Source organism: Pelodiscus sinensis, chromosome 1 (genome assembly GCF_052426305.1).
Source record: "Pelodiscus sinensis isolate ZL-2025 chromosome 1, ASM5242630v1, whole genome shotgun sequence".
Lineage (NCBI taxonomy): Eukaryota > Metazoa > Chordata > Testudines > Trionychidae > Pelodiscus > Pelodiscus sinensis.
In genome coordinates this window covers 114,173,148-114,198,951 of record NC_143052.1, presented here as the reverse complement: position 1 = coordinate 114,198,951, position 25,804 = coordinate 114,173,148, and the positions used below count along the sequence as shown (strand labels likewise).

Genomic DNA, 25,804 nt, shown 5'->3' with positions numbered 1-25,804 from the left:
CAGCTACTGTAAGCACACACCGGTGAGCAAACTGGTAACTTTTTCAGACAGCTTGTCCAAACATCATGAGTTGGTCTAGCAACTGTAGTATTTAATATTTCCGTACCTGGACGGTCAAAGGATGTAATAACCCCAGATTTCTTGCATCTGTTTTTTAAATGTATTTTTTTTAAAGCCTTTGTCATTTCTTTGTGTAAAGCAAATACATTTGATAAGCTCTAGGCAATAGGCGAGTGGTTTATAAGCAGTTAGTCAAGTTGCAGTGTAGTGAATCCTGTGCAATGAACCATTAATGGAGTTTTGCTCGGTGCTTAATTTGTGCCAGGGCTGAGCCCCAACATTTCTACCTTGACAGTTCATAGCCCCAGCATCTCTAGGCTTCCTGCATCACATATGAAAGTGGGAAAAAAATGCCTGAGCCCCAGCACCTCTTCTGGTACAAATTAAACAAGAGCTTTGCTCTATCAAGACCCCACTTGGTGGCTGAAATCCTCACTTCTTTTCTCAGCATTGCTCCTTTACCACACCAAAGTGGAATATTACAACCCAGGTTCAGTCTGAGACGGTGCTACGTGTGCAGAGCTGGCAGTCAAGTAGGGAAAATAACATCTTTCTGATTATAAACTTATCACATCAGTCATGAAAATCTTTGAGATACAGAAGATGGCATCCCAAAAGGCTATACTGTCAGTCACTTACTAAGGTGGAGCCACATCTGAAGTCTAAGATATTAATCACAGCTAGATCTGGAAATATGAAATAAAGGTGTCAGACAACCTTTAATTCTGCTGTTGGGTTTTAGTTACATATTTTCTCAAATTTACCACTTTCACCCATGTCATCTCTTAGAAATATGTTCAAGGAGTAGGAAGGGCTGATTAGAAAGAAAAAAGGCTGAGGGTGATCATAGGCTAGGGAGCTGTTTGTGGTAGCTGGCTGGGAACTTGTGTGAGCCAAGGATTACCTTGGAATAAAGTGAAGGCGTCCTTCACTATTTCTGCATAGTGGCAGAGTTGTGCATTGGGCTTAAAAGGTAGGAGTTTGCATTGTCTACCTTGTTGCTATGTTTTGATACAAAGTTTTCTCAGCTTGGGGGTGAGTGCAATTCAGACCAGTGAAGGGTTGTGCTAGCACTTGTTGTGCAACCGTGGATGTCTCACAGTGCTCTGCTTCTATAGTTACAAACCCAGGATGCTGCCAGCCAGCCTAAAAGCAGGCAGGTGGCATCTTGAGCGTCTGTGGGCTTAGACACCCTTGGTTCAGCAGCTCTGATCTTAACAGCCTGTCTACAGCTGTAGTCTGGCTTCCATCATCCTTGATTACAACCACTCATTGTCCCAGATTCTCCCAAAATGTTGTGAAATGTAAACTCCAGCCCTTTCCTGGACAATTCAGGGAAATAATAAGGTTCATTTGTTCCTCTAAAGAGACACACCAACTTGCCACATTAACTGGAGTTAACAATCACTTTAAACATAGCACTGTGGATTTTTATTACTAGTAAAACAAGTTTTAGCAAAGGAAGATACGCTTAGAAGTGAGCTCAAGCATACGAGATACGGTTAGACAGTCTGCTTTTAAAGGAAAAATTTGCAGTTTTGTTAGAAATCTCAGCTCTTGACACACTTTTATTGCTGGAATACTCCTTGAGGGAATGGAAAACTGATCTGGGATAACTCATGCTCTTACCCAACGTGGCAAGGAAGATTTGGGTGCAATAGGAAAGAAATGTGGGAAAGCACGTCCTGTTCTGTGAATAAATAGAAGGGCTATCATGTGAGAACATTTCATGTGCACCAAATCCATTGAAAATGGTGATACTCTTTTGGTTTTGGAACCCAGGAAAATGAAATGTTATCAAGCCTCTAGTCCTGGAAGTTTAGTTTCACATTTCCCTGTGTTCAATTCTTCAGTAGATTCGGGCCATTTTTGTTTGCTTTCTTTGAACTTTCCTGGTTATTCTTCCCCCAGTTTCCAAAGCCTGCATATCAAAACCAATAATTTATTCCTAGTGTTAAGGGCCATAATACACTGCCAAATATTAATTCCTCATTTTCAAGCTCACCTAACCCTTCTAATATTTCTTATGTATGTTACTAAAGAACACTAGCAGATGCCATATATAATACCACGGGCTTTTTACTGTCAATTCCTTTTCAGATTATTAGCTAGCTGGTACTTTAAATACAGGCAGTCCCCGGGTTACGCAGATCTGACTTACGTCGGATCCGTACTTACGAACGGGGCTTTTCTCGCCCCGGAGGATGCGGGCGGTGGGACCGCCCAGATGCACCGCGGTCCCGCCGCCCGTGTCCTCCGGGGCGAGAAAAGCTGCTCCGCGTCTCCCTGGTCTGCTGGGGGGGGCCCCCCAGCAGACCAGGGAGACGCGGAGCAAAGTCGCGGAGGACGTGGGCGGCGGGACCGCCCAGACACACTGCGGTCCCAACGCCCGGGTCCTCCGCGTCTTTGCTCCGCGTCTTCCTGGTCTGCTGGGGGGGGGGGGGCAGCAGACCAGGGAGACGCGGAGCAAAGCCGCGGAGGACCCAGGCGGCGGGACTGCGGCGCGTATCAGTCCAGCCGCCCGCGTCTCCCTGGTCTGCTTGGGGGGGGGGGCGCAGCTAGTGCTCCCCCCCCGCAGCAGACCAGGCTTTTCTCATGGCTTTTCTCGCCGCTTTTCTCGCTGCTCCTCGGCGCTACTGGACCAACCCAGCAGCACCCTAGCTGCTCTGCCCCAGGTGTCCTGATTCAGCCGCTGCTGGTCAGTTTCAGTAGTGGCTGAATCCGGATGCCTGGGGCAGAGCAGCTGGGGTGCTGCTTGGTTGGTCCAGAAGCGCCGAGGAGCGGCGCTACTGGACCAACCCAGCAGCACCCCAGCTGCTCTGCCCCAGGCGTCCCCAAGTCAGCCGCTGCTGAAACTGACCAGCGGCTGACTACAGGAAGCCCGAGGCAGAGTTGCTCTGCTCCGGGCTTCCTGGAATCAGCCGCTGATCAGTTTCAACAGCAGCTGAATCTGGACGCCTGGGGCAGAGCAGCTGGGGCGCTGCCGGGTAGGTCCCCGCAGTGCCGCACCTCGGCGCTGCGGGGACCAACCCGACAGCACCCCAGCTGCTCTACCCCAGGCATCCCCAAGGCAGCCGCTGCTGAAATGGATCAGCGGCTGATTCCAGGAAGCCCGGGGCATAGAAACTCTGCCTCGGGCTTCCTGTAGTCAGCCGCTGGTCAGTTTCAGGCTCTGCTGAATCTGGACGCCAGTTCCGACTTAAGTACAAATTCAACTTAAGAACAAACCTACAGTCTCTATCTTGTACGTAACCCTCTGTACCTCTAGTCCCTACATTTGGAGACTATTCTATTATATGTGCTCATACTTTGGCAAGTACACTCTTTGAATTAGGATGGTGTCAATTTATTTTTCAGAGCTTAGACCATCTCAAAATTTTGGCACAGAAAAGTGATTGCCAGATCTTTTCTTCCAACTCACACTTCTTGGTTTGTTACTGTAGGGGTTTCCCTTAGAACTGCTTGCTTGGGTTTACTCTTTTCAGGAATAAAAAATTACAGCCCTAAACTTTGGAATAACTTTGAAACAAAATTGTATGGAAGAGCATTGTGAGGTTCCATGTCTGTGTCTTGCATGTTCCAGATCAAGTATGCTCAGTTTGTTTATTTGTAACTGTAAACTCAGCCTAAGAATCTGAAAGTCAAGCTGGGCTCTTCTTTGTTTTGTTGCAAATTGCAAAGCTTCTGCAGACCTAATTGTGCTCTTGTGGCACCATTACATCCCTTTACTTTGCATTGGGTTGCACAGTGGTAACTGATGTACAAATAAATGGAAATGAGAATACAGTTCTGTTAGGAAAGAGAATAGAATGCAGACCATTTCTTTGTAGCTGTGTTGGCACTGCACTGCTAACAAGTAAATAAGTAGTATAGTCTTATTTGTGTCATTAAAATCAGCATCTGTACTCTTGAGTATCAACAGGGAGCTGAACTGGATGTTGATATGCTATTTGATATAACTATTTATCAAGTGGAATTGCTTCTAGTAGTCTTAGAGCACTGTGGCTTCCTTGGAAAAATACCCATAAACAATGAGAAAGTGACTTAAAAAGTCATCTGTGAAGATAAGATATACAGAAGGGTTGTTTAAACTTTAGATCCTGTAAAGTTTCCCATTAACCAAGAGCGCTCACTGCTCTAGTGTTCTCAAAATGGTTCAAGTGCCAGAGGTGATTTTTAACATTGGGAGCTGCTTCTTTCACAGTGCTGAAATATCAAAGTGTTCAAGCAATGAAACTTCCTGTTGGCTAGTTTCTGTGGGGGTTTTTTGACTAGTAAAACAAAATAAAACAAAACACCTAGGTCCTCTATGTATATTCTATGTCCATTTCGTTGGTTTGATAATCAGGAGGTTGTTTTGTTTTGATTTCAACTGTAGCCAAAATTGCAGAAGATGTTAAAGTATGAGATGGTGGCACTGTACCATAACTAACTGACTTTGACATATGAGAGGAGTAGGAACTAGGGATTTTAGCTATCATGTAACTGACTAGTCATGTAACCGCATGAAATCTTATCAGTGACACAACTATTTGATAATCCCCAGGGGTGAGGCTGTCAGCCAGTGCACTCCTGGTCCCACTCCTGGGCAGCCCCCTACTATTCCACACTGCTGCCTCTGTATCAGGCAGCAGCGCAGGATGGCAGCAGCCCCTGTCTGTTGCCTGACAGAGGATGATGCTGGGAGTGAGGGGGAGAGGGTTGGGGGAGACAGCCTGTTGTTGGGGATCAGTCTCTGTCTTTGGTTAGCCCAGGCTTGACACAGACAAAGGCTGCTTTGTGGCAGCCTCTCCCCCCATGCTGCTGCCTCTGATAGAGGCTTTTAAGCTGGCTTCCCCCAGCACTGGCTCTTGCCTGCTTCCTCTGTAGGAGGCAGCAAGTGGGGGGGAGGGGAGAAGGGAGGGATGGCAGGTCTGCGGAGCCAGCACATGCGGAGACCCAAAAACAGACTCCTCTGCCTATCAGCTCTATCCTGTGCACCCCCTCTCAGTCAGATCTGGTGCTCATGGATACCGGCTTCCACTCTTCCCCACCCACCTTGCTACCTCTGTTACAGAGGCAGCAAGGTGGAGAGTATGTGTAGTCGATAAGATTAACCAATAAGCCCAGGTTTATTGGTTAATCATGTAGTGGACTACACATTGACATCCCTAGTAGGAACTGTGGACAGCGTTCCCTGTAAACTGTGTGCTTGTGCATCTGCTCAGGAGAGACTGAAATGGTGCTTAGCTGCTTAGCAGAGTAGTCACAGCTACTTTTTTTTATCAGTGGTGCACATTCATATATACCTCAGTGCACATGGATGGAAAAGATTAGAGGGAACATTGACTTTAGGGAATGATTTTATATTGCAGTAGTATATGGTGGCCCAAAGGGATTACAGTCTCATTGATGGGTGCTGTATAAACACATCTGTGCCCCTAAAGAGTCTGATGGACATTAATAAATGTGAAGTTGTACTTGCTAGGTGTGAAATTCTAAGCCAGAGTCATAAATATTCAGTTGCACGCATTGATTTTAAATTAGCTGATTTATATTTTGTCTCCTTAACACAGATCTAATATATTGTTACTCTTTAAAGGTAACAAAACTGCATGGTTTCTCCAGAGAAAAGACTGAAATTAGAAAGGCTGAAATAGGAAATTTTGATCAGTCTCTAATGTGTGTAGTGTTCACAACGTGAAATGCTCGAGAACCACTAATTGGCTTGCAATTTCTAGTTGAAAAATTGCTTCTATTCAGTCCCTTCCTTATCTTCCTTCCTGATATGTTACAGAAGTGACACATTCATAATAATAAAGAATAGAATATATTGACATGTGTAAATGTGTCATGTGGCTATGGTGATATTTACCTGACCTTTTGGAAGCTGATTCATTTATTATGTACTTTTATCATGAACAGAGATCCTTGTTCCACACAAAAAAAGAGTTTCTCTGAATTCCATGCAGTTGTACAAAGGTGCTTTAGCTGCTTCATTCTGCTACATGAAAGCTGTGAATACACTTTTCAGATAAAAATAGATTATATAGATTGAGGAATACCTTGCACCTCTGGATTATAACAATCTAATATATTAGTGCAAGCATTCATTTAATTATATATGTTCTAGAGAGTCTTAAAAATTTATGAGAAAATAGTTTTAAAATTTTCATATTTTTTTTGAGAAAAATCCATTAATTTCTTCTAATGTTTCTTACACTTTTCGGTGTCCCTTAAAAAACACACACATGCTTTTGTTTTCCCTATTAAAAACTGGCTTCCTGCACAGACTGGCTCCTGCCTGCCACCCTGTGCTGCTGCTTCTGCACATGGATGGATGGATGGATGGACCCGAGCTCCCACAGACAGAGGCCGCGCCAGCTTCCGCCTCCTCTCCCCTGCCCCACTGCCTCTGTAGGAGGCAGCAAGGGGGGGCAGGCAGCTCCAAGGACACACTTAAAAGCCGGCTCCCCATGTGTATAGGCTCCTGCCTGCCTCTTTCCTCTCTCCCATCCCCCACCACTGCTGCCTCTGATAGAGAGGCAGCAGTAGCAGTATGAGGGGCGGGGAGAGAGCGCAGATGGTTTCACATGAGCGGATATGTGCTGCTGCTTATCTATCAGAAAGTCCCATTTTAAGGACTGGTCCAACTGGGACTTACATGCAGTGAAACAAACCACTGGTGGTTGTTCCAAACCAAAGAGAGCATGCCATGCAGTCAACAACTATAGGCGCTTTGCTGGCTAAGGCCCCTGTCAGAAGTAGGGATATAAAGGACTAATCCAGTGTTTCTCAACCAGTGGTATGAGTACACTCCGGGGTACTCGAGAGACGTCTGGGGGGTATGTCAGCACAACTGAAATTTGGAGAGAACTGAATTTTTGTTTTAAGTTTTACCGTGCTTTATTATTGTACTATTTACACCCAAACATTTCATCGCCCACCTGGCTACGATTAAGTTGTTTAAACAAATGTGTTGCAATGGTAGGAAAAAAATTGTGTGTTTGAAAACTGTAGCTACTGGGGGTACTTATAATATTTTTTTAAAAAGGAGTACTTTATTTAAAAAAAGGTTGAGCAAATGCTTATCGGATAGTCAACTAATTGCTCCCTCCCCCTTTCTTGCCTCTATCAGAGAGAGGCAGCAAATGGAGGAGGGGAAAGAAGGATACTTAAAAGAGCTCAGAGCTGACCCTGGGCTCAGTGCAGCGCTGCCACTTTGAGATGCTGGGTGGAGCCCAGGGTCCGCTAGGAACATCCCAGTGGACCCCGGGCTCTGTGTGGCATTTCAAAGCAGAAGCACTGCTTAGAGCCTGGCATCAAGCTGGGGACTCCCCAGCTGACCCCAGACTCCCGCTGGGGCTCTTGTGCATTTTAATGTTGGAATACTACATGGAGCTCAGGGCCAGTGAGAAATCCCACTGACTCAGGGCTCCATGCAGGCGACTTCCTGGTGGCCCTGGGCTCCACGCTGCATTCCAACTTTGAAATGTAGAAGAGCCCCTGCTAGGGCTCTTCTACATTTCAAAGGCGGAACATGGAAGTGCTTATCGACTAGTCAAGTAGTTGATGGAAATTCCATCGACTGCTGGACTAGTAAATTAATTGCTACTTAACATCCATGGTCAGAAGAGCAAAGCTGGTAGCCCTGTCTTTGAGAACTCATTGTTTATAGCAGTGACTTCCATCCAAGTTAGCACTCAGATGAGACTCACTTGATGTGAATCTCTAAAAAACATAGGGTATGTTACCACGATCGATAAATGTCTGAAGAGATTTTGTGTGTAGTTGTGAGGAGTAGGACTGGATCCGCAGGAAGACTGCATTGCTTTGCGATTTGTCCTGCTCGGGGGAAGTTTTAAATGTGTGCTATGGAATACAAATATTGACAGGCATGGCAAATTTCTGTCATGCAAACAGTGTCTTAGTGACCAGGGTAGCAGGTGTGTAGAAAGAATTTTGTTTCAAATCATTCATATTTGAAATGCTTTAAAATGTTAAGCTTGTTGGATTTTCTTGGCTGGCATAATGCAGCTTTCATTTCTTTAATCAAGGCCATTTGAAAAGATTTTCACTCTGAAGAGCACAAAATACCATGTGAAAAAAATAAAGGGTATAAGCAGAGATTAAGAAACCTGTAAATTTAGCCACCTTAATACTTTGCTTGTGGTGTTGGAATGAGAGTAAAAAATGGTACACTAACAATATAGTTAATCTCTTCTATTCACTGGAGGGAAAATGAATCTACATTACTATATAGATGGTATAATGATATATACTTGTGTATCAGTTTTACTCTAAACTAATTATATTTCTGAGCTGCATATTTTTTGTCATCCTTGTAACCATGGATTGGTTTTGTTACCCTTGTCCGTAAGGGCTATAAATAAGCCACTGTCTGCTGAAGATAACAATTCTGCAAAAATGCTTTTGCTACAAAAGGCATTTTGTGGCCAAAAGAACATTAATTTAGCTCCCAGTATGTTGCATTGCACTTTTCTTCAGAAATAAATTACCCCCTTTTTTTTTAAGTGTCTTTGGAACTCCCAATGCCAAACCAGAGGTTTTCACACTGTAGATGGGGGGTCCCCTAGAAGAGTGTGGAGGAACATTCTGAGGGGTGAGCAGTGATGTCACAAGGCTTGAGTATCACCCCCGGTGCAGTAGGGCTTGGAGTGGGTGTGCCACCTCTACCTGCTGACTCATTGCAGCAGGCCACCCAGCTTATCTGCTTGGAGAAGGTACAGCCATAAATTGTAACTCAAAGGAGGGGGTAGCTCAGAAAGTTTGAAAGCTGCTGCCCTAAACATTAAAAATCAGAAATGCTCAAAATGTTTGGAGGATCCGGTAGCCTATTGAAAATGATGGCTGGCCAAAAATTTGAAAATGACTTATTTATGTATGTGCCTTAATTTTGGGGTGCCCAGTTTGAGACCCATTATTTCTCACTGGGCGAGTACTTTCTTGTTTCTGAAAATTGGGCCCCTTTAGCCCAGTGTGAGAGACCTCAAAAACTGAGGACTCTCCAACTCACAAGTTTCTTGAACCTGTGGGTTACTCTATGTACCTTAGAAGGTTGAACCATGAGTCACTGCACCTGGGGAGATTGCAATGGTGGTGCTGTGGATAATACGTCCATAATAACGCTGTACTACACATTGCATTCATGATTGTATCCTGTAATTGATGTCCCTTGGCATGCTCAGGACCGGGCTCTTCCTGAAATGACTGACACAGTTCAGATCCAAGAAAAGCTATTTCCCTCATTCTGTGTCCTTTTTCCTGCCATGTCATCTCCCCTACCTGTGTAGGGTTGTCCCTAGAGATGCAGGGGCCACGCAATAAAAATGAAGCAATGCTACAGGTAACTATACCTAGCCCAACCCATGGAATATACTAAAAGTAATAATTGCAGGTCAGTTTCTGATTCCTACGCTCATGGTGAGATGGTTTACAAGTGTGCTGTTGGCACGCTGAGGCTATTATTCCTGCAGTCTTCGCCCATGTTAGCATGACAACAGAGGAGGCTGGCATGATAAAGAGCTGCATATGTGGCAGCTAGTGAGCTTAAAGTAATGATTGTGTGTTTGCCTGTTTGCTGGGGCAGCATTTTTAGATGTGGATGGAGAGGTGCTAACCCTGTGCACACTAAATTTCGCTCCTGCAGAAAAGACCTTGGCTATAATTCCAGCTTGTGAAACATTCCACTTTAATGATTTGTTCCAAAGCTGCTGACATCTTCCTGGTAACTTTTCATTTTGAGGCTCAGCAAGGAGGCTGATTATGTTCTTAATCTCTTGCTAGGCCACATAAATGCCAAGTATACCTATTTAGAAAAGATATTTTCTTTAAACAAAAATGCGTATCCTTTTATTGCTCTAGCTTGCCTAAAATTCATTCTTAGTCCTGTGTATTTAAAGATGCATTTCTCATTCTCCTCTCCCCCCCCAGCACATGTGTTACAACTCTTATTTATAAGTGCTGGCAAGTATGTAGTAAAACTGTAAGCTAATGTTTTATTTTCACGCTTCACAATAGATGACCTTGGGATCTAGCTTTTCTTTGGAATGGACAGTAAATAATTAAACTTTTTCTCCTTTATACTCATTGAAGTCCTCTTGGTGAACCTAGGCAGCTATTTACCCACACAAGGTGATTAACCTCTAATTGACTCTCTCCCCAAAGAGTCTTTGCTGTTTTTGTTTAAAATATTTATATAATACATACGTTCTTTCATTGTGTTGCCCAACAGGTGCAGTGTGTACTTTCAAAGACAACAAATATTAATTAAATCTAGCAGCAAAATACAAAACGAACACAAGTCTCAACTCTGAATTACAAACTGAATTTTAAGAAAGGTTGCTACTGTGTTCTGCTGTTCTCCTCCTCCTCCAGTATAAATGCATAATCTATATAAAATGCAGGCTTCTAATATAGTTTCTTGACTAACAATTGTAGGAACTGGAGTATCGGTTTCCTCCAGCTCATGCTAAAAAGGTCTTTTTTTATAGATCTACTGGAACAGTAGTTCTCGAGCAGGAGTTTGGGGTGCCATTAGAGATGTTAAATTTAAATTAATTGGCTAATCGAATAGTCGATACGGGCACCTTTGCCTTTGAAGGCACTTCAAAGGCGAAAGTGCTGCTGGGAGGTGGGGGCCAGAGGGGAACTCAAGCAGTCCCCTGCTGGCCTCGTACTCCCCATAGCTTTCAAAGCGGCAGTGCTGCATGAAGCCTGGGATCAGCTGAGGATTCCCAGCTGGCCCTGGGCTATACGTGGCGTTTCCAAGCAGCAGCACCACATGGAGCCGCTTTGAAACACCCTTTCTCTCTTCCCCCCCCCCCCCCGATGCCTCTTCCTAATAGAGGCAGCAAGGGGAGGGAGGAAGCAACTAGTCAACTAGTGTGTCGACTATCTGATAAGCCTTTGCTTATCACTAGTCATTCATGTCCCTCGGTCCCATGAGGGGCCACAAGCAGCTTTTAAAGGGTCCACCAAGCAGGGCCTTGCGGGGGCCCAGGGCAGAAAGCCAAAGTACTTCAATATTGAGCTGAAGCCTAGAGCCCGGCCACATGAGGTTGAAGCCTGCACATCTTAGTTTCAGGAAGCCCCCCTGGCCTGGTGTCCCAGACAGTTGCCCTGTTTGCTTCCCCCTTAATGCTGGTCCTGGCTTTTATATGTAGAAAAACAATTGTAGGGCCATGGAGTTTGGGGAGGACCTTATAAAGAAAATGGTTAAGGATCCCCTACTAGAAGAACCGGGGAAGGGAGAAAAGAATGCCATCTCGGAACATTTTCCATTAAGGTAGAGTAATCCGCGAATGAGCATAACTTCTTCTACTTCTCCCCTTACACTGTAGATGTTTTAAAACAGACAAAACTAATATTGCGGGAGATGTGGGTTTTGAGGCAAAATAGTCTGTAAACATTAATGTTCAAGTAATCTGAGGTGAGTGTCATGGAATGGTCACAGCATGTTGTGATGAAATAAATTAAATTATCATGGCATTTAGAGACCAGTCTGAATGATGGCAAAAATGGCAAGCTGACCAAACTGATGTATGGACAACAAACTGATGTATTACTCCTGTTGTGTTTTCCCTCTGGAAATTTATATTGATGTGCCTTGGTGCTCATGATGTTTGAACTCTTCAACAGGTAAAAATAAAAGGGTGAGCAACAATAGCTGGATTTGATGATTGGTCAGCTTTTCCATAACATGAGGAGGAGGAAACAAACATTGGAAAATGTATAATATTTTCCCTTTGGGGAGGGATATGATCAGGCCCTCAAGATGCTCCTCTTCAGAAAAAATTTCAGAGGGTAGCCATGTCTGTCTATTTCAGCAAAATCAACAAGGATTACTAAATATTTGTCCCTCATGTAGATACTCATGGACTGTAATCAAGTTACTCCCATAGCCTTTGCTTTGTTAAGCTGAGATACTCCTGGAGAGATTCTGTACCAAAAAAGTTGAAAATTCTGAATATTTTATTTATCGAGATAATCAATATAATCACAACAGTATCAATTTTGGGGTAATTTATTTAAATTACAATACAGAAAAAGTCACAATATCTATTCAGTATCCGAGGAAGTGAGTTGTAGCTAATGAAAGCTTATGCCCTAATAGCTTAATACATTTGTTAGTCTTTAAAGTGCCTCTAGACTCCTTGTTATTAATACCTATACAGCATTTCCTAAACCTACGAATGTTCAGTTACAAACCTTTTGGGAAGTCATGCCCTGAATTCCATTTATAATCCTAGATTTTCATTTAAATTACATTACAGACCACCCTACGGGAGGAGAGGGGAGTAGAATGTCATGTTAAGTTGTTCAGATTTGCACACATGAAATTCGTAGAGTTTTGTTAATTATTGTCTAGGACCTTACATTTTATTGACTGCTTGGTAAATGTTTTATTTGCCCCAATGTATTTTTGTAACAGGTAAGTAAAATAAATCCTGAGCTATAATGTAACCCCATTGTGCCACTTCAGCACAGAATAAAAGTGAGAGAGCACATAGATCTTCCTAGCTGATGCCCTTACTATAATTTATAACACAGGGGCCTTAACATTTTTACAGGTTTTATACGCCTGAGGGAATTGACTGTGAATGGGAAGAGTTAACTAACAATAGGGATATTAACAATGTTCCTCTGCTACATTTCTGCCTCAGAGAATGAGATCAATTAACTAACAAGCAGGCTACTACATTTCTGCCTTTGGGACTGAGCCTGTTTCATACATAATAAAAAGCTCTATCCAGTCCAAAGGTTGTATCAAGCAGGAGGGACAGAGTGTCTCACGCTTGTGGGAGAGGGACAGTCTCTCTTGCTTGTTGGAACGTATGCCCAGCCCAGTGATGGTGGTCAACCTTTCCCATTCAGACACTCACATGCCCACTGGCCTGTGGGAACAGACACATTGCTTAGTTTGCCATGGAAAAGGCATGTGTTCACCCCCTAGATTTTTGGCATTTTTTTTGCCTGGGGGCCACAGAAATAGGTAAACCATATGAATTCTGTGCCACTACGGATGTGAAGAATCCAGTCCGGAGTACTAAGTGGAGCTGAGCGCTGTAACTACAAGGAGTGTTTTCTAATCTGTAATCATTCTTGTGGCTCTTCTCTGAGCCCTCTCCAGTTTATCAGCATCCTTCTTGAATTGTGGTCACCAGAACTGGGTGTAGTATTCCAGCAGCAATCACATTAATGCCAAATATGTCGGTAAAATAACCTTTCTCTTCCTGCTTGAGGTCCCCCTGTTGATGCATCCCAGGATCACATTAGCTCTTTTGGCCACAGTGTCGCACTGGAAGCTCATGTTCAGCTTATTATTCACCTGCTCCCTCCTGATGTCTCTTTTTAGGGCTTCTGTGAGTGGTCATAAGGATGGTTTCCTTTTAAATCCTGCTACTGCAGAGTAGAGTCTTACTGTATGGAGGATCTCTTTAGATTCCGGCCCTTTCATTCAGAGCTGGACAGAGGCCATTTGCTCATCTAGAACTCATCCCTAAGTACTGTTTGGCCATTTGCAATAGGGACCAACAGATTTTATCATGACTTCAGTTAGAAGGGAATTCAAGGGAATAGAAGCATCTTATGAATTCAGTCCTGAAAGGTAAGGCAGCCTAGCCAACGTTAGAAAGAGCTGCATTATCAGACGTTATGCCTGTCTGCCAGAATATTCTAAATTTCTAGCAAACCAAATCCTACCTAAATAACATTTCTTTCTCTTGTACATCAAATTACAATTGATTCCACCTGCTAGCCAGGCCGCTTGAGTCTTGTTAGTCTTTAAAGTGCTACATTGTCCTGCATTTTGCTTCACCAGGGCTCCAGGCACTCCTTTTCCCTTCTAGGAAATTTCTTAACTTTCTCATTATTGTCTAACTAGCCAATTACCCCGTCATAAGACAGGATTTTCAGGTCTTCTCTCCTGAGTGCACGCTCTCTCTCTCTCTCAGCTCTCCTCCGCCTCCTGCTTCTCCCTGTCTCTTTTTTTTCTCTTCTCCTCCTCCTGCCTCTCTCTCCCCTCTGTCTTTCTCCGCCCCCCTTCCCCTTCCCTCCCGCCTTGGCGCTTGGCTAAGTGCTGCCTGCTCAGCTGGGCTGCCATGAGGGAGGAGGGTGGGGCAGGGTGGTGAGATACATGGCCGGGGGTGGGGCCGTGTACGTCACCGCCCTTCCTTCCCCTCCCACTGCAGGGGAGCCCAAACTGCTCCTTGCACTGCTGGCTCCCCCGGTGGCCCGGCAGAGGGGCGCAGCACTCAGCTGAGTGCCACAGTGGGAGGGGAAAGGTGGGGGTGGGTGACGTACACGGCCCCACCCCTGGCTGTGTACGTCACTGCTTCGCCCCCTTTCCCTCCCTCCGTGGTGGCTCGGCTGAGTGTTGCACGCTCAGCGGAGCCACCGCGGGAGAGGAAGGGCAGGGCGGTGACGTACACGGCCAGGGGGCGGGGCTGTCTACATCAACGCCCCTCTCACACGGCGGGTGGAGGAAAGGGGGGTGGTGATATACATGGCCCCGCCCCCTGGCCGTATACATCACCGCCCTGCCCCCCTTCCTGTCCCACCGGGCCCACCTGAGTGGCACTCAGCTGGGCCCCAGCAGGGGAGCAAGCAGCGGCAAGCGGCCCTTTGCGGGTTGGCTGTGGCCAGTGGCTGCATCACCCCCCCCTCCAGGTCTGCTTCCCGCCCCCCTCCTCCCGTTCAGCCCCACGGCCCCCGATACCTGCCAAGCTCTGCTTCCCACCCCTCTTCCTGCTGGCCAGCCCCATGGCCCCCCCGGACAACCCCTGCCAGCGTTGCTTCCCTCTCCCCTTCCTCCGTGCCCCCCCATCCTCCCCTACAGCCCCCCGATTCCCCCCAGCTCTGCTTCCCACCCCCTTCCTCTCTCCCTGCATGGCGCCCCGCCCCCTTCCCCTCCCTGTGTGGCGCGCTGTGGCACGCTGTGCCACTCGCAGCTGAGCGGCGCTCCCGCCGGGCCCCAGCAGGGGTGCAAGCGGTGGCAAGCACCCCTTTGGGGGCCGGCTGCAGCCGGTGGCTGCACCGCCCCACCCTTGCCAGGTCTGCTTCCCACCCCCCTCCTCCCATCCAGCCCCACGGCCCCCGATTCCCCACCCAGCTCTGCTTCCCACCCCCTGGGCTTATATATATGTGGAACATGGGGCGGGGAAGGAGAATTGGCAATTGAGTTGATTTTGCATACACTTTGGAGCACTCCCTCTCATGATAAAATATAAAATACAAGACCCATATTTAAGGCTTTCAATATAACTTTTCATTCAGTCATGCCCCTACTCTTCACTGAACTCCTTTGTCCAACTAGACCTTCACCTGCGCACCAAAGCTAGTGTCTTCATCTTGGTTCATAACAGAGTACCCTAAAATACTGTAAAACCTTGAGTATAATGCATACCTATGTGTAATGCGCATCTACCTTTTAAACGTCAGAATCCCAGAATAAACTGAACTCTTATCTATAATGCGAACCCCCATTATACTTGTGATTTACAGTGTGTGTATATATAGGAAGGAAGAGGCCTCTCCCACCTGCAGGCTCGCCCAGGGAACGCGTGTGCAGCTCCCCTCCCGCCACCCCTGCCCCCCTCTCCGGCCCAGCTGTCCATGCTGAAACTGGGTAGGCAGCGAGCCAGGGCGCTCCTCGCCTTGTCCGGGAGCCTGGCCCCTGCCCAGCTGACCTTGCGCCACGCTGAGCTCACGTCTGCTGTGGGGCCCCTTGCCTCTCCCCCCCCCCCCCACCCAGCTGCTCCACCCGCCAGCTCCTCACTTTGTCTGGGAGCCTGGCTGAGATCGCGCCTGCCGCGAGGGCCTCCTGCCCAGCTGCCAGCCAGCTTTGCTGACCTCGTGCCTACCACGGGGGCCCCCTGCCCAGCTGACCTCATGCCTGCCGTGGGGGCCCCCTGCCCAGCTGCCCGTGCACTGCACCTTGTCTGTGAGCCTGGCAGGGAGGGTGAGTTATAAACTTTACAGATGATCTATGTATAATGCGCATCCCGGCTTTAACCCTTAAAAACCGGGGAAAAAAGTGCACATTATACTTGCGATTTTACGGTACATTGTTCTTCGTGATAATTACTGAAAAGCCTTTTATGCCTTGAAAATCTTCCAAATCATAAGGATGGCCTTACTGGGACAGAGAAAAGGTCCATCTAGCCCAGTGTCCTGTCTTTCAACAATGGCCAATGCTAGGTGCCCCCCAGAGGGAATGAACAGAGCAGGGAATCAAGTGATCCCACCCCTGTTGCCCATTCCCAGCTTCTGAGAAAAAGAGGCTAGAGACAATGTTTCTACCCATCCCAACTCATAGCCACTGATGGACCTAACCTCTGAGTTTATCTGGCTCTTTTTTTGATCCCTGTTAAAGTGCTGGCTTTCAGAACATCCTCTGGCAAGGAGGTCCACAGATTGTGCATTGTGTGAAGAAATACTTCCTTTTATTTTAAACCTGCTACCTATTAATTTCATTTGGTGACCCCTAGTTCTTACGTTATGGGAACAAATATATAACTTTTTCTTATTCACTTTCTGCACATCAGTCATGATTTTATAGACCTTTATCATGATTTGATAGACCTCTATCCTGCCCCCTCTTAGTCTCTTTAAGATGTTGAGGGAATTCTTCTTTCTGCAAAAAGTAAGAGCATGTAAACCTTGAGCTGTGGAGAGAGGGATGTTTTTCTTTATGCTGAGCAGTGATCTGTCCTGGAAAAAATGCCTAATTACCGTTTTCCAGCCCCCTTACATCTAAGCCAGTAGCGTGAGTCAACTTGACAGTGTGAGAGATTTCTTCCATTCCTATGTGTGCTTGAAGGGTTTATGGAAAATGATTTGCGGTCACTGTGGCACCAGCTTTATATCTTCGGTGGCTAGTTTTCTATTTTGGATCTCTCCTCTTCTAGAGTACATGAAAACACAGCAAGTAGAAATTGGGAGAATGATGAATAGGAGTACTATCATGTTTGGGAAGTGTGAATTACATGGCATTATATTTTATTTCATCCACAAGATGGACAGCATATCTTCTATTTAAAAAGCAGTTGCCATAACTTCCCTGCAGCTGTATAATTACAGTAGATCTAATTTAATGTGGTTGGAAATCTGAAATTACATTCCCTTTGCCTGATAAACCAATAATTAATCTACAGTAACTTGGTTTACTCCAGTGCATTTGATATAAAGCAACATAACACATTTTATGAAGAAAATACATAGTAAGTAGCAACATAGGGAACATAGCATGGGTGTGAATTTGGTTAACACACTGTGACAGGGAGCCAGTTAATGGTGTATCTCCAAATCCTCATTCTGACCTATTTTAAAACATAGGATTAGACCATCAGCAGATGTCAGTTTTCATAGTGCCTTTGAAATTAAAAAAAAATCACAAAATGCCACCATGGCTGAAGAGCAGAATAAAAGAGGCAGTTAGAAATAAAAGGTTGTCTTTTAAACATTGGTCTTCACTGCAGAGGTGGAATTTCCCACACTGGAGCCATTATTTTGAGGTGACAAATCTGAAGAGCAGTTCTGCACTGAGGTGACAATAGAGGAGATTTTGGAACAAATTGATAAATTAAACTGTAATAAGTCATGAAGAACAGATGGTATTCATTCAAGAGTTCTGAAGGAACTCAAGTATGAAATTACAGCCTATATTAACTGTGGTATGTAACCTATCACTTAAATCAGCTTCTGTACCAGATGATGGGAAGATAGTTAAACTAACGCAGATTTAAAAAAAAAAAAAAGGCTCCAGAGGCAATCTTAGCAATTACAGGCCAGTCAGCCTAACTTCAGTAACCAGGAATGTTAGTTGAAACTGTAGTTAAACAGAATGATTAGCCATGTAAATGAGCACAATATGTTGGAAAAGAGTCAACAAGCTTTTGAAAAGGCATATCATGCCCCACCAATCTATTCAAATTCTCTGAGGGAGTCAACAGACGGGTACAGAAGTTATCCAGTTAATATAGTGCATGTGGACTTTCAGAAAGCTTTTGACAAGGTGCCACTCCAAAGGCTCTTAAGCACGGTAGGGAATAATGGGATTAGAGGAGGAAAGGCCTCTCCTGGATCAGTACCTGGTCAAAAGATGAGAAACAAACATAAGAACGGCCATACTGAGTCAGACCAAAGGTCCATCTAGCCCAGGATCCTGTCTGCCGACAGTGGTGAATACCAGGTGCCTGGAGGGAATGAATAGAATAGGTAATCATCAAGGGATCCCTCTCTGGTCACCCAAAGAGCTCTGACAGAGTGGCTACGGGCATCATTCCTACCCATCCTGGCTAATAGCCATTGATGCCCCTGCTAGAGGCAGTAGCACGGGGTAGCAGATGGGCTCTCCGCACAGACTGGCTCCCACCTGCTGCCCCATACTGCTGCCTCTGATACAGGGGCAGCAGTGTGAGGTGGCGAGTGGCTCCCCTGCTTGCTTTTCATTGAAAACTCAGACTGGTGGGCTGAGACGAATCCAGCCTGCCGGTCTGAGTTTAAAATGCAGTGCATGTGGGGGCGAAAGGAGGGTTTGATAGGGGAAGGGAATGTTGTGATTACCCGGGACCGCTAACCAATAAGCAATCACTTATTGGTTAAATGGTTAGTCAACTGCTACTCCTACTCCGAATAAGAAGGTAATCGAGCTTGTGGCCCAAATGATTCAGTAACCTCTTCATTCTTCGTTTCTAATGTAACCATCTAATGAATTGCTTCTGAGCCATAGCTCTCCTACGGCACTCAAGGGATAACGTCTGTTTCCATTGTCATCATCTGTCTATATAATTTGGACTCTGGCTGTCATGTAAGCGGGGTACGGAATGTGTTGAGCGTACCGTCCAGTCATTTTTCTTTGGATCAGTTCCAGCTCTTGCAGTCCAAGGATATGGTCAAGGTGCTTGGAGGAGTGCAACTAACCATCTGCTTGCTTGACCGCTGCCCTTCATGGCTTATTAAATCGAGCCGAGAAGGGATGACTGGTTGGATCCAGGGGATTATTAATGCATCTTTTAGATCTTCCACATTGAAAGAGGTGATGATAAAACCGTTCCTTAAGAAGCCTTCCCTGGACCCATGTGATGTGAATAACTATCGTCCAGTCACTTTGTTGGGCAAGGTACTCGAGCGGACAGTGGCATTGCAACTCTAAGCTTTCTTGGAAGAAACCAATTATCTTTCAGTCTGGCTTCAGGCCTGGTTTTGGAACAGAAACTGCCTTGGTTGCCCTGATAGACAACCTACACCGAGAGAGAGATAGGAGGAGTGCATCCCTGTTAATTCTCTTGGATCTCCCGGCAGCTTTTGATGCCATCAATCATGATAGCCTTTTGGAGCACCTGGTGGAGTTGGGTATTGGAGGCACTGTCTTACAGTGGTTCTAGTCCGACCTGTCAGGATGCTTTCGTAAGGTGGAGCTTGGGGGCTGCTGTTTGACGCGGTGGTGATTGTGCTACAGAATCCTGCAAGGTTCCATCTTGTCCCCCTATTCTGTTTGATATATATATATATATATATATATATATATATATATATATATATATATATATATGAAACCACTGGGAGAGGTCATAAGGAGATTTAGAGGACGGTGCTATCAAAATGCAGATGACACCTAACTCTGTTTCTCTGTGACATTGGAGCCAGGTGTGGGTAGTGATCAATCTGAACCAGTGTCTGGAGGCAGTGATGAACTGGAGGAGGTCGAATAGGCTGAATCTGAATCCAGATTAAGACTGAGGTCCTGTGGATCAGGAAGCCATCTGTCCCGGAATGAGGTATGTTACCTGTTCTGAATGGGGTCACATTCCCCATGAAAGAACAGGTATGCAGCTTGGGAGTCATCCTGGACCTTTTTTTAACATTTGAAAATCAGATTTCTTCAGTGGCCAGGAGTGCTTTTGGGCAGCTTCGACTGATCCGCCAACTGCGACCCTTCTGGAATAAGAACAACTTGGCTACAGTGAATCATGCTCGTGTCACATCCCGATTGGATTACAGTATTGCAATGCATTCTACGTGGGGCTGCCTTGAAGAGTCCTCGAAGAGTTTCAACTGGTCCAGAATGTGGCTGCTCGTGTTTTAGCTAATACTCGTTATACGGAGCACATTATGCCTGTGTTCTGGGTCTTGGTTATGACTTATAAAGCCCTAAATGGGTTGGGACCGAGGTATTTGAAGGACCATCTCCTAATCCATATGAACCTGCCCGGGGATTGAGGTTGGCCGAGGAGGTTCTGCTCCGTGTTCCTCTGCTTATGGAGATACGGTTGACATCTGCTCGGAGCAGGGCCTTCTCAGCCTTCGCCCATAGGCTATGGAATTCTCTCCCTGGGACATTTGCCGGGCGCCAACATTGACACTGTTTTGACGCCAGGCCAAGGCCACCCTTTTTACCTGTGCTTTTATTGGGGTTTAGTTGTGCATGTGTCCCTCCTCTTGAGCGGTTTTAGCAGGTTTTATGCCCCCCGACCTCCACTTTGTGGTCTTGTATTTTACTTTATATACATTTATTTGTTGTGTTTTTTAAAAATTGTAAGCCGCCTCAAATATTTTAAATAGAGAGGCAGGATAAAAATATTTTAAATAAAGCAAAGGGGCACATTTAAAACCTCATTGTTGGGGTGAGGTAATTCTTCAGTGAGAACACTGTTCAGTCAGTGCCCCTGGAACATTAACACACTCTTGGTGCTCATTGGTTGACCAGGGCAGGTGGAGCAACTTCAGGGAAAGCTAGTTACTTTGTGTGTGGCTGTTGGATCCATGCTGACAGAGCAGATGACTTTCACTGTTGCTCTAGTCCTACGATCCTATGGCCATTGTAGAGAGTCTTAGCACTGCCGCAGAGAATAAATATATTGCTGAACAGTGCAACAGGTGACATTTCAGGGAGATATTTTCCCAGGCTAGCTGCCAAGTTATTATTGATTTGATAGTGGGAATCAAGCATATAGCTATCCTCTGTGCCTTTACATTCATATAAAAATGACTAAGCAAAAAATGGCAGAGTTAGCTTGAGGTAGAAAGTGAATCTTGTCCTATCTTGATTCTCACATGCATAAACTCTGTCTAGCTGGATTGTGATAGTGCTTTAAATTTACTTTAGCTCACAGGACCAGTTCGAAACCTGCAGGCTGCTGACGCTTGATGCAGTGGGGATGCAACTCCAGCTCAAGTTAGCACAACGGGTCAGCTGCGAATCCAATCACACTGTGCTGCTAATCAAATTCACTCTGTGTCGCTCCAGTGCTGTTTCACATTCTCACTTGTGCTAACTTCTGAAGTGAATATAGGCCCATAGAGCCAAACAGAAGTACAGGATCCCCAGGCCAGTGTTTTCTGAAGTGTGGGATGCTAAAAATTAACTGAGGCACAGACTGATCTCGGTTGTTCTCCCCTCCCCAGTTTCTGTTTTATTCGGAACCGAAAACAAAAAAAAACCCACAAACAAGAAGCCTCAGTCTCCAGTGATTTTGATTATGAAGAAAACCTTCAAAATGTGACTGATAGATAGCCAATGCAGTCATGTCTATCTGAGTGTACAGAAAACCTGAGACATTAGCTCTGAAGTGTGAAATGCCCTATTCGTTTCAATTAGTGCTAATTCCGATCCCGATCATGATGCTTTAAATATCAGCATTAACTATTTCACTGCTCACCAACTAGGGATGTGAATGGTGGTTAACTGATGGGGGTTAGAGCAGCTCCCCACCCACTGAGAGCAGGGGGCTGTTCCAGCTAGGGATGTTAGTGTATAGTCAAGTAAACGACTAATAGATTATTTTAATGCACTCTGCATGGGGCTGCCTTTGAAGAGTCTTTGGAAGCTTCAGCTGCCCCAGAATGCGGCTGTTCATGTTTTAACTAATACTCATCATACAGAGTACATTATGCCGGTGGTTTCCAGGCACAATTCAAGGTTTTGGTTATGACTTATGAAGCCCTAAATGGTTTGGGACTGGGGTATTTGAAGAACTGTCTCCCATACAAACATGCCTGGGGATTGAGGTTGGCTAGGGAGGCCCTGCTCCATGTTCCTCTACTTATGGAGATAAGACCACACACTCCTCTCCCCTCATATCAGAGGCAGCAAGGGGAGGGGAGTGGGAGCCAGTGAAGAGCGCTGGCTTTAAGCAGGCAGCCCATGAGGATCAGATCCACCTGGCCATTTGCCCCCAACCTCCTGCTGCTGCTTCTGATAGAGGGTGAGGGAGACAGGCTGGAGCTGATACACATGGGGAACCGGCTTTCAAGCCAGTTCCCTGCATGTATCAACTCCTGCAGAACCGTCTGTCCTCCCTCTTCCCCTCCCCCCGCTGCTGCCTCATATCCGAGGCAGCAGCGCAGGGCGGTAAACAGCAGGTCTGCGTGAGGAACTGATTTTTAAATTGGCTCCTCTCGCAGACTGAGCTCCCGCCTGGCTCTGCAGCAGCGTGGGGTGACAAGGGCTACCCTGAGAGTAGAGCCAGAGCGCACTGGCTGTTGGCCCCACCCCCGGGGACTGTAGAATAGTCATGTAACCAATTATTCATATGGTTACACAACTATTCAAGTATCCAATATCCCTACAGCCCCATGGGGCCCGTCATGGGTGGGCAGGGCACGGCAGCCCAGCTGAAGCAGCCTCTGTCCACAGCTGGGGGTCATTTCAACCCAGCTGGGTTGGAGTGCCCCCCCAAGGTGGACCCCCACTTTTAACCAGTTAAACATTACATTTAACTGGTTAACCAATTAAATGAGACTGTATATCCAACTCATGAAAGCATGTAAGAAAGGAATGGAAGAATCTTCTTATAAAGATCTACACAGTCCACTTTAACTGCACATTTTAGAGAAGGCCTATCATAAATATGTGTAACTAAAGGAAAAGGCAGAGAAAAAATAAAACAGGAAAAAGAAACCTTGTATGAGGAAGGAGGAGAGGAGGTTACATAAAGTTGAAAAAGCAAAAGGAAAGGGTTTAAAAAAAACACTGAGCGAAGACAATATAAAGGTGGAGTAACTGCAAATCTTCCCCTAACTTGCAAGGAAGCTCCTGGGGGAGGGGGAGAGAAATGAAGATTGACATCTGCTTAATGTGTACTGCTTAGCTGGGAAAACTTTTGAGACTGCTTAGTTTGGACCTCCTCCTTTAAATTCATTGTAGTGCTGATAGGGAGGATATGTTTATGAAAGGAGCAAGTGTTTGGAACTTTGCTCCATACGTAAGCACAGCTGTTCTTTGTGAAGATGGATGGAGGAACAGGATATTTTTATTGCCTCATCTTTAAGACTGGGTGAATGCTATAGTTATCTTCTATATTTTTATTTTTAGGTAAGTGGTATTTCCTGAACAACTGAATGTTTGTACTATAGTATCTGCTTCATGTTTCTGCAGCTATGCACACACAAACCTACAGCACATTAGCTTTGGACTATTCAGAAAAGATGCCATGGAAAGCAACAAATATATTTTAGGTCTCCAGTGTAGCCAGATTTAAAATGTTACCTAGAGAAGAATGTCCTCTGAATTCTCTTTTAATCCAGAGTTTCTTTTATTAGATTTTTAACTAAGTTGTCCATAAAATTGACATAATCTTTTCTGCATCCACCTTCTCCAAAACATCTTACCTAAAAGGAACATGCTACTCAATGACTGTAGATGGATGGTTAAGCCCCTGAACTGTGACTTAAGTGATCTAGAGTCAGCTCCTAATTGCCACAGGCTGGCTGTGTGACCTAAGCAAGTCCATGAATTTCTTTCTGCCTCACTACCCATCTGTAAAACAGAGATAATGCTTCTGTTCTCATGTTGTCTTTTCTGTTTAGGCCCCAGTTCAAGAAAGCATGTTCTTAAAGTGATTTCCTGAGTTGGGGCCTTGCACTGTAAGCAGTTTGAGGTATGAACTGTCTCTTACTATGTGTATATACTAGGGATGTAAAAGTATAACCGTTTAAATGGTTAACAGATAAGCCTGGACTTATTGGTTACCATTAATATTACATAGACTCGTGCTTTTGGGGTATTGAACTGGACAGCCCCGGTATTTGTGCATTGCTTTCAATAAAAAAAATTCAGAAAATACCCCATAGAAGGCCGCTTAGGACATGTGGCACAGCTCGCGCTGGCTGGGGCAGAGGGAGGGTGACGCACCTAGGAATTAAAGGGTTCGTGACTGCATTTGGGCCCTGATCTCCTCCCCCTTTTTGGGAGGGGGAATGAGGCTTGGTATTTTTTGTGAAACCATCTGGCAACCCTACCCCATGCTGCTGCTGCTGCTGTATCAGAGGCTACAGCACGGGGTGGCAGCTGGCTCCCTGGGAGTGGGACTGGCAGGAGGGAGTCGGTACGCGCCAGGAGCCAGATAAACTGGCTTTCATTGTGCACTGCTTTCGGGGAGCTGGCTGTCGCCTCAGGCTGTGGTTGCATGTAACTGCTGAGATTTTCAGTGGTTACATGGTTATTCAGCTACCCACTTTTTAACAGATTTTGAAAATATAAAGGTGTCACAAAGCCTAATGTTCATCAATGTTTCTGTTATCTTTAAAATATGAGTTAGAACTTTTAAAAAATAAAATTTAAAAACATTTCTGTGAAGTGTGAATAAGGCAGTGACTGATACATAGAGTTTGTGCCTGGGATTAAATGAAAGCTACCATAACCAAAACTGAAAGTCATGGGCCAAGCTATGTGAAAGTAAACCAATGATGAGATAAAAGCCAGAAGTAAGCGGTATAAGTACTGAAAAGAAAATGTAATTTAAATTTTTTTTCAAAAAATCTGAAGTTATTAGTACCCCAAAGAAATAATTTTGTGTTTTTTAACTTGCATGTTTAATCAGAGATTCCAGCATGGTTTTGAGATAAAAGTTTGTTAGTCACTTGCCCTTCCAATGACATCAAATTCAGTATAACTAACGCCAAGTATTCAAAAAAGGGTCAGGCCCAAAAATTCACAATTTATCTTAGTAGTTATTTTTAATAATAAATGTTATATTTTTTTTATTTGCCTCCTGGTTTCTGAGTCTGGTGCAGCTGGGTAACACTTTCAATTATTTTCTGAAACCACAAGGATTTATGGGCCCTATTTATAATCCCTGCTATCACTTTGTTCATTAGTGAAACTTTGCCAAGAATGTGCCTGAGTTTTCTTGGCTAAGAAGATTCCTTAGCAAATACAGCAAATCAGTGCAAGTTGGACCTTCCTTGTCCAGCACTCTTGGGACCTGACCGGTCCCAAACGAGGGGATTTGCTGGATCAAGGAAGGTACCTCCCAACATGGTGTATGCAGTCTGGCTGCCCCTGGCTAGGACTCCAACCTGGTACCACAGCTGCCTGCCCAGCTTAGCGGCCTAGCTGCTGCAGCCGGACTCCAAACTCATGTAAATTCAAACTGAGACTTTCACTTTATTTTTGGGTTTGCAAATTCTTAAAAAAAAAATCCTCATGGAGAATTTCCCGCCTCCCCCTCCCAACTTTTAATACATAAAAGCTTCTTTTGGTTTACAAATCAAAAGTAAACCAAAAGTTGAGGTCCCAAGTACTTTCAGATTGTCTAACAATATTTTATGTTTGCTACTTTATTTGCATGTCACTTGGCACCGGAGAAACCAAAAGACAAACAGCATATTCTAATGAGGCAGCTTTAATATTAAACAAGATTACTGGTAGCTCTTCTCCATTTACCGGTATATATGAACTTTAAAGTAGAAAGATTTTATGGCTAATGCCAAGTATCACTCCTAGTTTCAGTCTTGCTGA

At 45.1% G+C, this 25,804-nt stretch overlaps 1 protein-coding gene across 8 annotated transcripts in view; it reads left to right on the top strand.

Annotated features, from left to right (window-relative positions):
• Positions 1-25,804, top strand: part of EPS8 (EGFR pathway substrate 8, signaling adaptor) — a 226,504-nt gene that overhangs the window by 87,907 nt on the left and 112,793 nt on the right. The window contains exon 1 of one of the 8 annotated variants that reach the window (XM_075897575.2): positions 23,921-23,942. The exons of the other annotated variants lie outside the window; for them this stretch is intronic. The gene's annotated coding sequence lies outside the window, so the exon portion shown is untranslated. Of the gene's footprint in view, positions 1-23,920; positions 23,943-25,804 lie in introns of those variants that run through there. 8 annotated transcript variants of the gene reach the window in all.